Here is a 14,543-nt window from a genome sequence, read left to right as displayed (position 1 = left end):
GCCCACGATTAGATGATAGAAACCTCAAGAGAAATCTGAACTACTAGCAAGAATATAATGTACTAAATATGTAAATATACGTAATTTAAAAATAATGCTCTAAAGCTCATTGCTTATCTTGTTGGATTTGGAAGGATGGTGAGCTAGGCTGTATGAAACAAGACTGACCTTATCACAGATAAACAGTTTTTATGTCTTATGAAATGGCATTTGAATAAAAGAAAGGGATTCAGAAACATACTGTTGCTATACTGGTAGTTCTTCCTAAACTTTACTGCTTTTTTAGTGAGACTGATGCAGGAAAGATCTCTTTGTTAAAGTCCTCTAGCAAGACTGACTGCTTGTGTGTCGCTGTGTCACTGCTACAGTTGCTTCTGTGTACTCCCTTTTCTCCTCCAGAATAGCTCTTTTTGGAAATAATCTACCCATCATTTTCAGAAGAGCTTCACCTCTATCTATCTCTTTCCACCCTCCACCATTATTTTCAGCACTTTGTGAGGCTGAATTTCTTCAGTAGTTGAAATTCTTCAGTAGTTGAATTTTTTCAACTACAACTAGAAATTTGTCAATAACAGTAAGGCTAGGGAAATTCCAGCCTAAGTAGTACTTGACTTACCTCGCACAGGAGCTAGAAGAGTTGTAAAACAAATCAGTAGTTTTTATACATTACAGGTGTCCATGGCAACAATGACAAAATACTGCTTTTTCCTAGTGTTTAGAATCCTATTCCATCCAAATCTTTTCCTGTTATTGGGAGAGCTTAGAGATAGCTGATAATTTCTACTTTATTTTCTTTTGTATAAAGTTACTATTTAAATCCTGATTTTTTTACAGGTTGTCGACCTAAGTATAAAAATAAGACATCAGAAGATAAGGCAACTCAGTAGTGCTGTTTTGGATAGACAATAAGTTGTTCTGGGTAAAATTCCATGGGTATGCATGTGTGTCTACTGAGCACAGCTGTGTACTCTGTTAAACGACCCTGAGCCAGCAGACAATTAACTAATACATCTGGAAGCTGATAAAGCGTAGTGTCATGCATGTAGCCACAGAATGAGTATCAGTGTAGCAAATTACTTGGTCTAGTTAATATTATTCCTTGGGTAGGTTAATAAGCTTGGGTACATGATCCATCACTAAGAAAAATAGTCTAACAGCTACCATTTTGACAAGAAATCAGCATTTAGCTAACAGAGCCTAGAATAAAAAGAGACCTGAGTAAGCAGCTTCATCGAGGTATGAAGTGATGCAGTTTGACATAAAGAGAGAGTTGCTACAAATGGATGAATGAATGGATTTGCACACAGTGTGCATGTTAAGATGGACCCTTAAAGGACTACAACCTGAGTCAAATACATTGAACATATCAAAGTGGGCACTGTACATCTACTAAATGGAGCCTGAAAGTATCTCAGCAGGGTGTTTTATCTTCATAGAATCATAAAATTAGTTAGGCTTGATGGGATATCAAATAATTTAGTTTTGTGTGGCGAACACTCACTTAGGGCAGGACCAGCTTCAAAGGTGGATCTGACTTTCAAGTTACATCAAGTTGTTCAGAGCTTTTGGTGAATATTACTTAGAATGGTGTCAACCTAGAGCCTTAATTCCTGCAATGTGGATGCACTCTCAGTGTCATTGTCTCTGAAGTAGACATATTAGCAAGCTGCCTTGTTCTCTGCCTCTTTCATAATCACATGCTGTCTTTCGTCCCAGGCTTTACTCTATTTGCACGAAAGTGAAGACAGTCCATCCTCTGTTCCTGTGATCTGATAAACACTATAGGTCATTTTGTTTGATATACACTCATTTTCTTATTTTCCTCTCTCATACAACTTTTGCTAGAAAATGATTTCTTTACTTTCAATGTCTTTTTCATCCACAAAGTCCACACTGAAAAATTCTAGGAAAAAGAGAATTTAGATATCTTTTCTGGCCCAAAGGGGTCTCTAGGTTATGGTACTCACAGCCTGATGAACCTCTGGAGTAAAGCGACCTTGATGTATGTTAACATCTTTGATGTATGTTAACAAGGAGAGTTACGTGAGTTTAAAAAGCTCCCATAACTCTCTGAATTTTCCACCTATACTGTAGACAGCCAAAAACCAAAACCAAACACCTCTTCCCATACTGGTGAATGGATGGACAGCTAAGCACTGGAACGCATTGTGAAGGCTGACTCCACAGTATAATAGCACCCATTTTCTTAACAATGAGAGGAACTTAACTATGTCAGAAAAAAAGGGATGGCATAGATCCGCCCTGGAAATCCAACTTAACCATAATGAATCTTAGGTCTGCATCAAAAAGTAAAGGGAAAAAAGCAAAAGCAAAAGGAAAATAAAATTTAAAAAATATAAAGAAAAAGATAATGAAAAAGAAGCCATCCAACATCAGTTCAGTTAAAGAACTTGGAATATTGACAACTGGCTGTATTGCTTCCATCAGACAAAAATATTATCATCTTGGAAGGCAGTGGAACTGTGATTATTATACTAGGAAAAAATGGTAGAAACTAAGAAATGTGTGCATAATAATTTTAATTGTATTAGTTAGCTTGAGACTTCTATAGTAGTATCTTCCTTTCTTTTTGTTTGTTTTGGTTTTGCATTTTTTTCTCCCCTGTAATAGAACTGGACCTGAAGCATGCCCTTATTTAGATAAATAAGATTTCAATTAGAATAAGTGTCCTGGGTTCAGCAGTGGCAGTCAGGTTTTTTTTCTCCTTCTTAGTAGCTGTTGCAGCACTGTGTTTTTGACTTTTGGCCTGGGAACAAGAAACTGATAACACTGATGTTTAGACTGACCAAGGACTTTGTGAGTCTCATGCTCTGCCAGGGAGGAGGAGGGGCCGGGAGGAAGCGGGGACAGGACACCTGACCCAGACTGGCCAAGGAGGTGTTCCATACCACAGCACGTCATGCCCGGGGATGTAACTGGGAGCTACCCGGAAGGGCACGTCCCCTTTTGGGGTCGGGCTGTCTTTTCCGGCGGGCGGTATCGTATTCTCTTCCCTTGTTATTTCTCTTGTCGTTGTTATTGTTGGTGGCGGCAGTGGTGATTTGTGTTATACCTTAGTTGCTGGACTGTCTTTATCTCAACCCGTGGGAGCTGCATTCTTTTGATTCTCCTCCCCATCCCTCCAGAAGTGGAGGGAAGAAAGGTGGGGGGGGGGGCAGTAGACTGCGTGGTTCTGATTTACAGCTTGGGCTTAAACCACGACAATAAGAATGATTTTTGGCTTTACACTTGAAGAGTAAAATGTGTTTCCTTTTTCCCTATAGTAAGATTTTGAGAGTAGCTTATTCAGTAATGAATATTATCCTGGATAATATACTAACCTGAAGAAGATGAGGCACATGGAAAGGCAGAGTAAGTAGGTGGAGTTTCACTGCAGAAGTGCAAAATTCAGTATGGATCTTTAAAAAACAGGGGCCTTAGGGAGATCAAATGGAATAAAATAATGCTTCTATATTTTTTGCCAGTTTTAAATAGATATCTCTCCTTTAAGTGTTAATTCAAGACACCTTTTGGCTCCCATTTGAATTGTTGGTGAAGAAAGTGGTGTCATGTTTTTCCTCCCTACATGTCAGCCTGGTCCTAGCTAAAAAGAACTGAAGGGCCTTTTTGAAAAGGCCCTTAAATAAACATATTGAAACATCTATGTTTGCCAAGAATTAGAAGTGGTTAGGGGGAATAAATGAGACGAAGGAAGAACTCACTAAATCTTTTATACTTGATTGTATACACACATTACTGTTGTGTGCTGATTACACAGCAATGGAACACATTTAGAGACAAGTGTCAATGTGCTGTTGTGTCTGTGACTGTGAAAGCTGTGGTGGTTATACTCCGCTTTCAAGTGGCAACTGAAAAAAGCAAATGAGAGAAGGTCAGCCACTTAGATTTTAAGATATTAATATATTAAGGATACATATCTTTCTTCTAATATATTAAGGATACATATCTTTCTTCTCTCTTCAGCCTTTTTTTTTTTTTTTTTTTTTTTTTTTTTTTGTGGTGGTTGGGGCACAGAGTGAGTGAGCAGTTAGGATTTAAGCTCTTTCTCTGGTTATCCAATCCTAGAATCCTGATCATGGTAAAGAAAAATTTGACTAATGGCTACTATGGCCTGCTCAGTGCATCTGAGTTGTTGGCTCTTTTCAAGTAATTTTTCTATATTTTCCCATCAATAATGGGTAAGGTAGGGGCAAATAACTGACGTGTATCGAGTAAGGCAGGGGCAAATAACTGACATGTATCTCTTCGTAGCTGAGCTCAATGACATATTTCTTCCAGACAAGAGCTTATCTTCTTATGATATTTAAAACTGTTCCGATGGTTATTGATATCTTGTACTTGCAGTAGCTGAAAGAGTCCCAAGTTGCTTACATGGAGTTCAAAGTGGGTCAGAATGTGATGATACAATGTACAAGCCAGTTGTCTTTTGTTGTTGATGTTGTTGTGCTGGTCTGGATTCCTCTATTCTCTGTGGAGGTGAGAAAGTGAAAGTGGCTCTTTAGAGACCAGAAATTTTGTCATTTTACTTTGCTGCCCACACAAGAAATGCAATACAATGGAGTAGAGAAGCAGGAGAAACAATGAAGCAGATAAACCACAAAGGAGTGGGAAGAAGAAATAAAACTTGTAATGGGAAGTGGGAGAAGAGAAATCAGGAGGAGAAAATTGTGTTTGATGAGGTATTTTCACAGCTAAAATAAACTTTTAGATAAGGTTGTTGGTGAAGTGGTACTTAAAATAATGAGAAATTGTGTGGAACAAATGATGAAAGAATGAGTGAAAAGTTCTGTGTATCTGATAGTTTAGCCAGGGATGCTAGTGAAATGAGAAAGGTTAAGAAATATGACTGTGCATATCAAAAAATAGCTGTGCATCCTGAAACATATTGTACTGTAAAACAAAACCAAATAGCTTGCTTTCTCTTTTGCTGTTACACTGCTGATTTTTCTTTCAGTGTGAATGTTTCTCTGAGACCTGCAGTTATGTTCCCGTACATGCTCAGAACTCAAGCTCAACCTAACAGTTATGCTGCCCCTTGTTAAGCTCTTCTGCAACTCAGAAAAAGGCATGCCTCGGGTTCAGCAGTAGCAGTCATTTTTTTTTTCTTCTGCTTAGTAGCTGGTGCAGTGCCGTGGTTTTTACTTTTGGCCTGGGAACAGCACTGATAACACTGATGTTTTTAGTTACTGCTCAAATGTTTAGTCTCACCAAGGACTTTGTGAGTTTCATCCTCTGCCAGGAAGGAGAGGAAGCAGGGAGGAAGCAGAGACAGGACACCTGACCCAAACTAGCCAAAGAGGTATTCCATACCACAGCATGTCGTGCCCAGGAGGTAATTGGGAGTTACTCGGAGGGCTGACTCACTGCTCGGTTGGGCTCGATATTATCTGTCAGCTGGTGGTATTGTATTCTCTTCCCTTGTTGTTTCCCTTATCATTAATATTATTGGTGCTAGCAGTAGTGATTTGTGCTATACTTTAGTTTCTTATCTTAACCCATGGGAGTTACATTCTTTTGATTCTCCTTCCCATCTCTCCAGGAGTGGGGGGTAGAAGGTGGGTGAACGAGCTGTGTGGCTGGGTTTAAACTACGACAAGGCAGAACAGTACATCTCTCCTAAAGGACACATTCCACAGATACAGTCAGAGTATGCTGAGCACAGGGTGTCAAGATCAGACCTCAAACAGTATACGGTAAAATTTTAAAACAATGGTGATGGCTACATCATCACAGAATAAAAAGTGAAAGAGCTGAATTTAGAGAATCAGTCTGAAGATTCAAGTCTGTGTCTTTCCTACCTTGACAATGCCTGAAGCTACATTTACATTATGAAGTATTGAGGTAGAATTAAATGGTTGGTGCTGATGATGTTCACTCAGGAAATCCATGCTTAGGACTGGTGCTCTGTGATATAGTACTAAAGACTGAATGCCAGCTAGCCTGTGTTAGGTAGCCTCCAAGAGTCTACAGTTTTCTCTAAAACAAATTAACTTTTAGAATCATAGAATCATAGAATACTCAGGGTTGGAAAGGATCTTAAGATCATCTAGTTCCAACCCCCCTGCCATGGGCAGGGACACCTCACACTAAACCATGTCACTCATTCCTTTTTATCTAAAAGGAACTCAGTTTGTGCCCTCTGAGATTGTTCCACAGTGTGAACCAAAGTACAGTAGGTAAAGCAGCTCAGCTTTCCTTCAAAAATGCAAGAGATGAGATTAATTAAAATTCTTATCTAACTGCAGCTTTGCTCTCCAGGTTGCATGTTTCCATCCTTCTTTGCATAAGATGGTATTTGCAACATGCAGTGGCTATCTGATACGTAGTAATCATTTGTAATAATCAGTCTTTCATTTTTAGCACAAATTCCAGAATTTAAATCCCAGACACACTTGTAATACTTCTTGGAGTACCTGCATTCCAGTGGAGGATCAGAGGGAGAGCAGATTTTACAGATGTGTTCAGAATTTTGTGAGTGAGCTATGAGAAACTTAAAATGCAGCCCACTAAATTATTATTTTTTTTATAGTACCTTACCTTCCACGGCAAATGTCTTAAAGGAACTTAGAAAAGCAACGCTTAATTTTTATTTCTTTTGGAAATCCACTACACCAAATATATTACATCACCTAACTTTATGGCCCTTAAAGCCTTTTCCTGGATTTCACTCTCAGCTGAAAAAAAGACATGCATCTCATACCTACTGGTAAAATGGTGAAAAATAAGACCTCTTCCTCAGTTCTGACAGTGAATGTTTGCAGTAGACAACTATATAGCTTCCAGATATGTTTTCATTTTTCATTTTATGGAACAGCACAAATAATCCATTGAGCATGGGCACATACATTGAGATAAATGTAAAAACTCTCATCAATTTCAGTGGGCATACTTACTGAATGCTATTACTTCTGCATTGGAAAAAAAAAAAGTCTAGAAATAAAGACTTCGTTCTGGTAAGTGCTTTGTACCTAGGAGCCTACAGTCTAAATAAGGAAGACAAAATAATAGAAGGTACAGAGTTAAGAAAGCTTTATAAAATAATGTAACAAGTTAATGGCAAAGCAAGAAATAGAAAACAGATTCTGAGTCTTAAAGCCTTTATCCTATTCACTAGAGAAATTACATCATTGAATAGCTTGTTGCAAAGAATCGAGGAGGATGAACAAAGCAGTATAGATTAAGCTATAGCTGAAGGATGTTCTCTTGAATAGGCTGATTTTATGAAGCATTAGTATCAGTGAATATGTGAAATCTGTGACTGGATTAAACTGCAGTGGATTAAGACTATAAACTATAAGGAGTACAGTGATAAACTAAATGTATGACAGTTCTAACAGTCATGCTGCAGTATGTCAGTCACATTATTTAGAAAGAAGTTAAAGGGAAAAAAAAAAACGTTTAAAGAAAAAGAGTGAATGTCGTACAGATTATGAGCTTAAAGACTGCGGAGCACTTACACACCTCAACATCAATAATACAGAACATTGGGGCTTGCTACTGAATCTCTGTATTTGAAAACCTGTGCTTCAGTTCAGGTAATTTTTATAGCTAGTTAATCACATTAATCATTCTCTGACTTTCAAAGTGGTGCAGCTGCCAACCTGTGAGATAGCTCTGACCCTAGACACTAAGATATTCCTATGCAAATATTCCTGACCCTGGAGATATGCAATAAAATGCAATGTCTTCTCTAATTACAACAGAAAGGTCAAACTAACATCTTTTCACTTTCACACTTTGCCAGGCCTGATAAACAGAATTAGGTCTAGCAGTTTCTTTGTTGAAGTGTTTTCCTGAACAATACTGGCAGTTAAGAGGCACTGCCTTTTTCTGGTTTTAACAATATTTTGCCAGCATAATCTTCCTTTATCCATTTATCTCCATAATTTATTGGCATTAGATTTCTTTTCTGTATGTCTGTACTCAGCTCTTGCAGACATGTAAGCATGTGACTCAGTAGTGAGTACACTTAGCCATTGCAGTTGCAGCATAGTTTTGAAACACCTGAGGGCACAACTGGCAGAAAACAAATAACAGGATCTAACAATGAGCTAAAGGATAGATGTCACAACTACAATTCTTTGACTGGCCTGGTTATATTTAATATAGACATTATCTAAAAAGGAAAGACAGATAGATGGATAGGAGATGGTGTTCTGTTCTAGGAAAGAATAATTTTTCCCCCACTGTCTAATCCTAACATGTTTTCCTCACACAATCTAAATGTTCTGCCATATAACATTCTACAAGCATTTGGAAAAACAGCTCTTAATGGCTTCATTTCCTTCTAAGATGACATTAACAACATGCAGCCTGAAACTATTCTGAATATGGTTTGTTTATTTATATTTTTTATGTTTTTCCTGGGGTACCCAGAAAGACCACTAAAGTGATCCCTTCTTTCAGGAATTCCAATTAAACTGCTGGTATACTAGGAACATATCTGACTAGAAATTTGAGACACCTTGAGATTTGTGACTGTTCTCCAAATAATCAGCTTGAAAAGGAGCATATTTTTATTTTTGTACAAACCATACTGTGTTTGCATAGTAAAATATTGAAACTAAAGTGTCTGTTAGAATGCTAATTAGAGGCTGCTGACGAGCAATTAAGGAATTGCTTGGCCTGGACTTGCAACTTTACTGAAAATTCTTTAGCTCCATCCCAGGATAATGTCTGCCTTAGCTATGCCTCATTTTGGGATGAAGATTTAGAAACAGAATAGCAGAAGTATGGAATCTCCTCTATAAGAATAATCTGCTTGCGTAGAACCAAGAGCTAAGTGTCAGTGATAATATTAACAGAATTACAAGATTAAACATTTTAAATTATTCATGGACAAATTTTAAATGATTTATGAATCATTTTACTTAAAAAGAGCATACAAAAGGCACACTGAATCACAACAGAATATTTGAGTCACAGTGCTTGCTTATAACACACCTTATGGAGGTTGTCTGAGTGTTATTATGTTATACATGACTATCTCAAAACATTTTCAGAGAACTCTTGTTAGTAATTGTGACTAGTTAATACAGGTCTTCAAAAAGTGAGAGCATATCTTTTTTGTCATAATCCTCTAAATTATGGATGATAAACTTGAAAACTGAGTAAATGGTCACTTGATTTTCACAAAAGAAAAGCATTTATGCGAGACACTGTGTATGTATTATACCAGTTGAGAAAATTCAAGTATTTGCCTTTATAACTGGCTTAACAAAATTATTAAAAGAAAAGCTTTTTCTAGGAGCTTTAAAAAATAAAATAAGATCAATCACTGCAGCTATCTTCTGAGGAAAAAAAAAAAAGTTTTTAAGAACATATACTATTATTGTAGCAAGTTAATACAGTAATATTACAGAATAACGCCATCATGAAATATGCTTTCTTTTCTGTGAGAAGGAAAATTGAGCTTACCAAATGGGAATGAATTCACTTATCACAACCTGAAGACATTCCACACAGAAAAAAACTTGTAAATGAACTCAGTAATAATAAAAATCCCAATTCTTGTTTTATTCCCCCCCTCCCCATAATCTCACAATGGACACAGTGAAAGAACACAAACAGATTTGGTGAGTGATATATTACCTTACTACTGGTTTTCATGTTCATTCTGTAGCTAAGTTGTAAAATGATTGCAGACAGTTGAACTTTCTTGAAACTCAAGTGAAGCAGTGCACAAAGTACCCTGACATGAAATATTTTAATATGATTAAATAGCATTAGTAATAATTTTAATTGTATTTACATATTCAGCTTTGTTCATGTAATGTTTCAAAGCCATTTTCTGTGACATTTTGTGAAAATGATCACTTTCTATGGACCTGAAAGGATTTTGCCCAATACAATTTTCTTGAAATAATTTGTTATGCCTCCTACAAGAAAGATCCTAGATGTTGCTGTATGCCTTGTTATGCTTTTAACAGTAAAGATTTTCAGGAAGACTTACTCCCAAAACTCCAGTTAATACTTGCTTTTGTACTTGTTCTTGGTTTGTTATTTTGTCTTATGTAAAAAAAGAATAATGGAATTCAGAAATCACAGGCTACTTGTGAGGGTTAAGAAAAAACAAAATCAGGCTAAATGCGCTTGAAATTTCAGAGTGACATGATGCAAATCAGAACAATAATTAAGTCTAATTGTTCTTCATGACATCAATTTAAGTGCAGTAAATACGTTACAACATAGAAGGACAGCGCATGTTTGACACATATCACGAACAACAGAGAAGTAAAATTTCTTACAGTTGTCTTGTAGAGCAACTTGGAAGAGTATGGAGGAAAACTCACTGTGCTTCAGTGTACCTATGTCATGGTTTAGGCTGGGTGTCAAATGCTGCATAGGTAGATGCTGATTTCACACTTCGCATATTTATTTAAATATTCATTATTTTAATTGTCCTGAAACAAGAAGTTCTTACAGACCTCTGATTGGTCCTATGTTTCATGCTTATTTTCGCTGGAATCACTTTAACAAGAAAGACTAGGGGAGAGAAATTCCCAAACATAAGAAAACCTATCTGTGTGAGTATTCTTCTGAGAGGCTACAGTAGGGACAACCCTGTTTAGATGAGCAAAACTAAATTTTGAAATGTCCATTTGAAATGGACAAGTAGTTTAACAGCTTACAATACAATCATAGAATAGTCTGGGTTGTAAAGGACCTTTGAAGGTCATCTAGTCCTCCCCACCTGCAATAAGCAAGGACATCTTTGATTAGATTGGGTTACTCAGAATCCTGTCCAACCTGACCTTGAATGTTTCCGGGGATGAGTCATCTACCACCTCTCTGGGCAACCTGTTCTAGTGCCTCACCACACACACCGTAAAAAAAAATACTTACTTACTTCTAGTCTAAGTCCACCTTCTTTCAGTTTAAAGCCATTCCCTCTTGTCCTGTAGGGATGTAGGGATCTACATGCTCTCGTCAAAAGTCCTTCTCCAGATTTCTTGTACACCCCCTTTATGTACTGGAAGGCTTCTTTAAGGTCTCCCTGGAGCCTTTTCTTTGCCAGGCTGAACAAGCCTAGCTCTCTCAGCCTGTCTTCATAGGAGCAGCGCTACATCCCTCTGATCATCTTTGTGGCCATCCTCTGGACTTGTCTCAACAGGTCCAAGTTTTTCCTGTACTGCAGGCTCCAGAGCTAGATGTAGTACTCCAGGTGAGGTCTCAAGACAGTGGAGTAGAGGGGGAGAATCATCTCCCTTGACCTGCTGATCACTCTTCTTTTGATGCAGCCCAGGATACAGTTGGCTTTCTGGACTGCAAATACACATTGCAAGGTCATGTCCATCATGAACTTGATGATATCAGAGGGGCACACTGCTTAGGAAATAACACTTCCTGACTCATGGACCCTCGGAGTTTCATATGCAACTAGGAAAGAATAACAACAAGGTCTCCACAACAGCACAATAAGTCTCCACAAGTCTCCACAAGAACAGCAACAACAAAATAATTATTTTTCATTGGATTGTACACTTCGGGAGAATTCTAGATATCTTTAACTGGTATGAACAGCATGATAAACAAGGGTGATAAGGACTGGAAATAAACACCTCTACAAGCAGTATGTCTGATTCCCTGATATAGATATTAACAAGCTACATTTTTGTGTTTTCTAAAATGATTTAGCAGAGGGTCTGGCAAAGAATGCCAGGTTTTGCATGCTGATTTTTTCTCTGGTCCCCACATATCATGAAGGTTTGAGAGATGCATTATAGGTATATGATTTATGGATATCTGTTGTAACTCATTAGAGAATATTGACAGTTACACAGCTGCATTTCAGCAGCAAAGAATGTAGAAGTTGTGCTAAAATTAGACCTTTCAGCATAATCTACAAATTGCTTACGTGTGAATTTTGAAGGCAGCTAAAATAACAATGAAAATTGAACAAACGCAGTTAATCTATTTCCAATGCATTTTAATAGATCAAAACAATAATTAAGAGAAAAAATCAATGCAAGCTCTTTCTCTGTTGTGAATTCTGATGGCTAAAATAGGAAAAGTCTGAAAATTATTTTATATAAAGTAGCTTTTTTCCAATGTGATCATTAAAAGCAACCTCTTTGGATAATCTTGTATGCTTTGCTATTGCAATGCTGTTCTGTTCTTCCTTTAGCCTTAATTATCTTTTGCCTGATCTCACACAGTATACAAACACTGGATCAGAGATTATGCACACTTTCCATTTTGTGGCTATTTTGTTGTTGTTATGTGCCCTTTTTATCTTTTTTTTTCTTTCTTTTTCTGAAAACTGTGATGTGTTTCTAGTGGTGACAAATTAAATGAAAAGAGGAGGACTGCACAACTGGGTGGATACCAGAAAGAATTACACTTATCACCTACAAATTTTCCTAGGGCTTCATAGGTGCACCTGTACTATTAAATTACAGAGGGCCAGGACAATACTTGAGCTATGATTTATGTTAATTCACACTATTTAACTGTCAGCATACTCTCGGGCTTGTTTTGGTTTCTGCTTGCTAATATTCTCTCCCGAATCAATGCTCACATAAAGTTCAGGGATGGAACAGGGCAGAGTGGATTCCCAGCCAGTAAAACATATGTGGTCCATCTGTCTTTTTGTTTGTTCATCTGGATTTGGGAGGGTCAGTGAGTTTAGCCCACAAAATAGAAATGCTGTTGTAGGACTTGCTCTCAGAGAAATAAATAAAGTTGTAGTCTGTTTCATTTACCACATCTTTCATGTGTTCTTTCTAGTTTATCAGTTCCAGTGGTTAGTAGTAGGAAGAGGTGAAACAATATATTTTCTTAACCCTATTCAAAATCTTTATAGATATTATAGTTTTAGATGAAGACAGGAAGCTTTAGAGACATTGGTCATTAATGAGCAGCCACAAACTGATGGTATTTTTCATTCGGGTGTACACAGCATGTGATGTGTCTGCTGATGGTGAAGGTTCCAGACTGAAAATGCTGTGCAACTTCTGTGGGCTAAGGAAACGTACCTTTGTGGAGATCCAAGAGTTTACTGAAAGCAGGGTGAAATGTGGTCCTGGTCCCTGGGTGGGGAGGAGTGGAGTCCCAGGGGAGCTGCACAGGGATACTTAGGGCTGGCAGAGCCCTCAGGACCGTGACATTGCTTTGGGAAATAGAGTCCAGGAGGATGACAGATGTTCAGCATCCCTGATCACAGATCTTCAGCAGGATATGTCATTAAGGGGAGGTGCTAAATTCTGTTTACTCTTAACTCTGCTGAGTCTATTTCCTAATACTGTCAACTCACTTGCTCTTTATTTATTAAATTAACAGTATAGTGATTGAATCTGCTACATATGTTTTACTGAGCTCATTAAATCTTATCTATGTTGAATTGGTTCTTTTTTCCTCTTAGTTAACTCTATGATCAGCTTCAATAACCTGGTAGCTTTTTGTATCACTTTAATGACCAGCTGCTGACCACTGGCAATTGTTATTGTTATTGATAGCCCTGAAGCGTCCCTTATATTTCTGCACTGGCACTTTTAAGCCTCTGATCTCATCTTGCACTTGTACCTGTTAAGAGGTGTTAACTTGTTAATAACTCTCTGTTTTTCTCCAATAGCCTTTCAACTGTATTTTTCTTTGAAACACAACTAACTTTTTATTAGAACAATGTAGGCACACATGCATCTTTGTCTTAGGGTCACTGACTTGTTCACTCTACAAAAATAATAATCCATTAGAAGATATGTATAGATTTAATGCCTTGATTACTACTTGTTATTAACATCTTTTAGTTATAGCAGTATCACTGGTGTGTTAATCAGTGCATGTTACAATAGAAGATTAGTGATGATTATCTTTTTTTTTTTAATCTGATTTAATCTGATTAAACTTTTCTGAAAGGAGAAAAAAGAGCAAAGTTCACTGTGAATATTGCTGACAATAATGAATTTGACCAGATCTATAGATGACATTAAACAGCTCAAGCAATATTCTGTAGAACAGCTGAGAAATTATCTGCTATAGAAGAAGAAGTGGTCTTATTTTTATTATATCCACCCTTGCCTGGATTTCTCTTATGTAGGCCCAGAATACTTCCCAGACAGACAAGAACAAAGTATCTTAGGAAAAATTATAGTCATATTCAAGAAAGGTCTCTGAAAAATCCATTGACATCATTAGGACTGTTCTCATGTCACTGGGAATTGGATCAGTCACAGATCTCAATGTGTATATTCTGCAAAGATTGAAAGAAAGAAAATTAGCTATAATGAACAGATAATGAAAATGCCAAGAATAAGTATAGGTGGCATGTAGAAAACCTGGGTTTAAAACAATATTCTAGCTTACTCTCTTTAGCTCAATAAGCATTTTATTCAGATTTAAACAACTCCAGCAGCAAAGAGTGAGTCAGAAAAATGTTATCCTAGAGTGCAGTGATTATTGCACGTAAGTGACAGGAAGATGTGAAAATTTGTCCACCTGAATATATTTTCTTGCAGCAAGATGATGAAAACTACCCTTGTAGTTGCAGAATGAATTGGATCTTACAGCATGTAAGAAGGAAT

Source organism: Psittacula echo (assembly GCF_963264785.1).
Source record: "Psittacula echo genome assembly, chromosome: 1".
Lineage (NCBI taxonomy): Eukaryota > Metazoa > Chordata > Aves > Psittaciformes > Psittacidae > Psittacula > Psittacula echo.
Note: the sequence above shows the minus strand (reverse complement) of the source record.